At 40.8% G+C, this 6597-nt stretch overlaps 2 non-coding genes across 2 annotated transcripts; both read left to right on the top strand.

Moving 5' to 3' along the window:
- Positions 1–2371: 2371 nt before the first annotated feature.
- Positions 2372–2443, top strand: Trnap-cgg. The gene has a single exon. It is a non-coding gene; the product is annotated as a tRNA-Pro (tRNA).
- A 3845-nt stretch (positions 2444–6288) lies between these two features.
- On the top strand, positions 6289–6360 carry Trnap-cgg. Its single transcript has one exon. It is a non-coding gene; the product is annotated as a tRNA-Pro (tRNA).
- Positions 6361–6597: the final 237 nt, after the last annotated feature.

Raw genomic sequence — 6597 nt, forward strand, 5'->3', positions numbered from 1 at the left:
TACTTATAGATTCCGATGCTTCATTTCAGGTTTACTGTATCCCTTGGACCTTCCTATTGACGATGAGACACAGAAATCGCATCGGAATTAAATTGAAAAAGCACAATGCCGACTTAAGTTCAAGAAGACTGACTCTTCCTACTCTCTATGTTTGAACCATTCCTGTGACACTAGTTTTTTATTCCGATGCTTCACTTGGAGTTTACTAAATCCCTCGGACCTTCTTATGGACGATGAAACACAGAAATTGCATCGGAATTAAATACAAAAGGCACAATGCCGACTTAAGTACAGGAAGATTCACTCTTCCATCTCTCTATGTTTTGAACCATTCCTGTGACTCTAGTTATAGATTCCGATGCTTCACTTCAGATTTACTGTATCGATCTGACCTTCTTATTTACGATGAAACACAGATATTGTATCGGAATTAAATAGAAAAGGCACAGTACCGACTTAAGTACAAGAAGACTGACTCTTCCTACTGTTTATGTTTTGAACCATTCCTGTGACACTAGTTATGGATTCCGATGCTTCACTTCAGGTATACTGTATCCCTTGGACCTTCTTATTGACGATGAAACACAGAAATTGCATCGGAATTAAATACAAAAGGCACAATGCCGGCTTAAGTACAAGAAGACTGACTCTTCTTACCGAATATGTTTTGAACCATTCCTGTGATACTAGTTATAGACTCTGATGCTTCACATCAGGTTTACTGTATCCCTAGGACCTTCATATTGAAGATGAAAAACAGAAATTGCATCGGAATTAAATACAAAAGGCACAATCCCGACTTTAGTACAAGAATACTGACTCTTCTTACTGTCTATGTTTTGAACCATCCCTGTGACACTAGTTATAGATTCCGATGCTTCACTCCAGGTTTACTGTATCTCTTGGACCTTCTTATTGACGATGAAACACAGAAATTGCATAGCAATTAAATACAAAAGGCACAATGACGACTTTAGTACAAGAAGACTGACTCTTCTTACTGACTATGTTTTGAACCATTCCTGTGACACTAGTTATAGACTCTGATGCTTCACTTCAGATTTACTGTATCCATTTGACGTTCTTATTGACGATGAAACACAGAAATTGCGTCGGAATTAAATACAAATGGCACAATGCCGAATTAAGTACAAGAAGCCTGACTCTTCTTACTGTCTATGTTTTGAACCATTCCTTTGACACTAGTTATAGATTCCGATGCTTCACTCTAGGTTTACTGTATCCCTTGGACCTTCTTATTGACGATGAAACACAGAAATTGCATCGGAATTAAATAAAAAAGGAACAATGTCGACTTAAGTACAAGAAGACTGACTCATCTTACTGTCTATGATTTGAACCATTCCTGTGACACTAGTTACAGATTCCGATGCTTCAGTTCAACTTTACTCTATCCCTCTGACCTTCTTATTGACGATGAAACACAGAAATTTCATCGGAATTAAATAGAAAAGGCACAATGCCGGATTAAGTACAAGAAGACTGACTCTTCTTACTGTCTATGTTTTGAACCATTCATGTGGCACGAGTTATAGATTCCGGTGCTTCACTCCAGGTTTACTGTATCCCGTGGACCTTCTTATTGACGATGAATCACAGAAATTGCATCGGAATTAAATACAAAAGGCACAATGCCGACATAAGTACAAGAAGACTGACTCTTCTTACTGACTATGATTTGAACCACTCCTGTGACACTAGTTACAGATTCAGATGCTTCACTCCAGGTCTACTGAATCCCTTGGACGTTCTTATTGACGATGAAACACAGAAAATGCATCGGAATTAAATAGGAAAGGCACAATGCCGTCTTAAGTACAAGAAGACTTTTTCTTCCTACTGTCTATGTTTTGAACCAATCCTGTGACACTAGTTATAGATTCCGATGCTTCACTTCAGGTTTACTGTATCCCTCTGACCTTCTTATTGACGATGATACACAGAAATTGCAACGGAATTTAATACAAATGGCACAATGCCGACTTAAGTACAAGAAGACTGACTCTTCTTCAGTCTATGTTTTGAACCATTCCTGTGACACTAGTTATAGATTTCGATGCTTCACTTCAGGTTGACTGTATCCCTTGAACCTTCATATTGACGATGAATCACTGAAACTGCATCGGAATTAAATACAAAAGGCACAATGCCGACTTAAGAACAAGAAGACTGACTCTTCTTACTGACTATGTTTTGAACCATTCCTGTGACACTAGTTATAGATTCCGATGCTTCACTTCAGGTTTACTATATCCCACTGACCTTCTTATTGACGATGAAACACAGAAACTGCATCGGAATTAAATCAAAGGTGGCGTCATTCACATGCAGTGCGTTTTCGGAACGAATAGGCTCGTTGGTCTAGGGGTATGATTCCTGCTTCGGGTGCAGGAGGTCCCGGGTTCAAATCCCGGACGAGCCCTTGCGTTTTGTACAACGGTGTGGCAACAAATCGCATGGCGGCGGCTGTTTCGCGCATTTCCAGGCCTCCAAGTCAGCGCTAAAATCCGACAACCAGTTCTAAAACCGTTTCATTTGAGCCATGTGCACCCTGCTGATGGAACGTTTGATTTAAATGGTCACAGTAGAGATCGTAGCAAGTGTCTTGCTGAGTGCGACGAAAACGGCTTTATGCCCGCAATCGAACCGGGGACCATCTGCGTGTTAGGCACGGCGCCTGGGCTCGGCGGCAGCTGCTGCTCTTTCTGTCCTTACGAGATACCGTCGATTCGCGCAGTCGTTATTGCAAAAGATGTCACTAAAGGCAATCGCTTCGTTAGCGGCATGGTGCCTGGGCTCGGCGGCAGATGCCGACTTAAGCACAAGAAGACTGACTCTTCTTACTGACTATGTTTTGAACCACTCCTGTGACACTAGTTACAGATTCCGATGCTTCACTCCAGGTTTACTGAATCCCATGGACGTCCTTATTGACGATGAAACACAGAAATTGCACCGGAATTACATCCAAAAGGCACAATGCCGACTTAAGTACAAGAAGACTGGCTCTTCTTACTGACTATGCTTTGAACCATTCCTGTTACACTAGTTACAGATTCCGAGGCTTCACTTCAGGTTCACTGGATCCCTTGGACCTTCTTATTGACGATGAAACACAGAAATTGCTTCGGAATTAAATAGAAAATGCACAATGCCGACTTAAGTACAAGAAGCCTGACTCTTCCTACTGTCTATGTTTTGAACAATTCCTGCGACACTAGTTATAAATTCCGTTGCTTCACTTCAGGTTTACTCTATCCCTCTGAAATTCTTATTGACGATGAAACACAGAAATTGCATCGGAATGAAGTACAAAAGGCACAATGCATACTTAAGTACAAGAAGACTGACTCTGCTTACTGTCTATGTTTTGAACCATTTCTGTGATACTAATTATAGATTTCGATGCTTCACTTCAGGGTTTCTGTATCCGTTGGACCTTCTTATTGACGATGAAACATAGAAATTGCATCGGAATAAAATACAAAAGGCACAATGCCGACTTAAGTACAAGAAGACTGACTCTTCTTACTGACTATGTTTTGAACCACTCCTGTGACACTAGTTACAGATTCCGATGCTTCACTCCAGGTTTACTGAATCCCTTGGACGTTCTTATTGACGATGAAACACAGAAATTGCATCGGAATTAAATACAAAAGGCACAATGCCGACTTAAGAACAAGAGGACTGACTCTTCTTACTGACTATGCTTTGAACCATTCCTGTGACACTAGTTATAGATTCCGATGCTTCACTTCAGGTTTACTGTATCCCACTGACCTTCTTATTGACATTGAAACACAGAAATTGCATTGGAATTAAATACAAAAGGCACAATGACGACTTAAGGGCAAGAAGACTGACTCATCTTACCGACTATGTTTTGAACCATTCCTGTGACACTAGTTATAGATTCCGATGCTTCAGTTCAACTTTACTCTATCCCTCTGACCTTCTAATTGACGATGAAACACAGAAATTTCATCGGAATTAAATAGAAAAGGCACAATGCCGGATTAAGTACAAGAAGACTGACTCTTCTTACTGTCTATGTTTTGAACCATTCATGTGGCACGAGTTATAGATTCCGATGCTTCACTCCAGGTTTACTGTATCCCGTGGACCTTCTTATTGACGATGAATCACAGAAATTGCATCGGAATTAAATACAAAAGGCACAATGCCGACATAAGTACAAGAAGACTGACTCTTCTTACTGACTATGATTTGAACCACTCCTGTGACACTAGTTACAGATTCAGATGCTTCACTCCAGGTCTACTGAATCCCTTGGACGTTCTTATTGACGATGAAACACAGCTATTGCATCGGAGTTAAATACAAAAGGCACAATGTCGACTTAAGTACAAGAAGACTGGCTCTTCTTACTGACTATGCTTTAAACCATTCCTGTGACACTATTATAGATTCCGAGGCTTCACGTCAGGTTCACTGTATCCCTTGGACCTTCTTATTGACGATGAAACACAGAAATTGCTTCGGAATTAAATAGAAAAGGCACAATGCCGAATTAAGTACAAGAGGACTGACTCTTCTTACTGTCTATGTTTTGAACTATTCATATGACACTAGTTATAGATACCGATGCCTCATTTCAGGTTTACTGTATCCCTTGGACCTTCCTATTGCCGATGAGACACAGAAATCGCATCGGTATTAAATAGAAAAGCACAGTGCCGACTTAAGTACAAGAAGACTGACTCTTCCTACTCTCTATGTTTTGAACCATTCCTGTGACACTAGTTTTTTTTCCGATGCTTCACTTGATGTTTACTGCATCCCTCGGACCTTCTTATGGACGATGAAACACAGAAATTGCATCGGAATTAAATACAAAAGGCACAATGCCGACTTAAGTACAAGAAGACTGACTCTCCTTACAGTCTATGTTTTGAACCCTCCCTGTGACACTAGTTATAGATTCCGATGCTTCACTCCAGGTTTACTGTATCCCTTGGACCTTCATAGTAACGATGAAACACAGAAATTGCATCGGAATTAAATACAAAAGGCACAATGGGGACTTAAGTACAAGAAGACTGAATCTTCTTACTATGTTTTGAACCATTCCTGTGACACTAGTTATAGATTCCGATGCTTCACTTCAGGTTTACTGTGTCGGTCTGACCTTCGTATTGACGGTAAAACACAGAAATTACATCGGAATTTAATACCAAAGGCACAATGCCGACTAAGTACAAGAAGACTGACTCTTCTTACTGTCTATGTTTTGAACCATTCCTATGACACTAGTTATAGATTCCGATGCTTCACTTCAGATTTACTGTATCCCTCTGACCTTCTTATTGACGATAAAACAGAGAAATTGCATCGGAATTAAATAAAGGCACAATGAGGACTTAAGTGCAAGAAGACTGACTCCTCTTACTGTCTATGTTTTGAACCACTCCTGTGACACTAGTTACAGATTCCGATGCTTCACTACAGGTTTACTGTATCCCTTTGGACCTTCTTATTGACGATGAAACACAGAAATTGCATCGGAATTAAATACAAATGCACAATGCCGATTTAAGTACAAGAGGACTGGCTCTTCCTACTGACTATGTTTTGAACTATTCCTGTGACACTAGTTATAGATTCCGAGGCTTCACTTCAGGTTTACTGTATCCCGTGGACCTTCTTATTGACGATGAATCACAGAAATTGCATCGAAATTAAATACAAAAGGCACAATGCCGACATAAGTACAAGAAGACTGACTCTTCTTACTGACTATGATTTGAACCACTCCTGTGACACTAGTTACAGATTCAGATGCTTCACTCCAGGTCTACTGAATCCCTTGGACGTTCTTATTGACGATGAAACACAGAAATTGCATCGGAATTAAATAGGAAAGGCACAATGCCGTCTTATGTACAAGAAGACTTTTTCTTCCTACTGTCTATGTTTTGAACCAATCCTGTGACACTAGTTATAGATTCCGATGCTTCACTTCAGGTTTACTGTATCCCTCTGACCTTCTTATTGACGATGATACACAGAAATTGCAACGGAATTTAATACAAATGGCACAATGCCGACTTAAGTACAAGAAGACTGACTCTTCTTCAGTCTATGTTTTGGACCATTCCTGTGACACTAGTTATAGATTCCGATGCTTCACTTCAGGTTTACTATATCCCACTGACCTTCTTATTGACGATGAAACACAGAAACTGCATCGGAATTAAATCAAAGGTGGCGTCATTCACATGCAGTGCGTTTTCGGAACGAATAGGCTCGTTGGTCTAGGGGTATGATTCCTGCTTCGGGTGCAGGAGGTCCCGGGTTCAAATCCCGGACGAGCCCTTGCGTTTTGTACAACGGTGTGGCAACAAATCGCATGGCGGCGGCTGTTTCGCGCATTTCCAGGCCTCCAAGTCAGCGCTAAAATCCGACAACCAGTTCTGAAACCGTTTCATTTGAGCCATGTGCACCCTGCTGATGGAACGTTTGATTTAAATGGTCACAGTAGAGATCGTAGCAAGTGTCTTGCTGAGTGCGACGAAAACGGCTTTATGCCCGCAATCGAACCGGGGACCATCT

Source organism: Schistocerca americana, chromosome 1 (genome assembly GCF_021461395.2).
Source record: "Schistocerca americana isolate TAMUIC-IGC-003095 chromosome 1, iqSchAmer2.1, whole genome shotgun sequence".
NCBI lineage: Eukaryota > Metazoa > Arthropoda > Insecta > Orthoptera > Acrididae > Schistocerca > Schistocerca americana.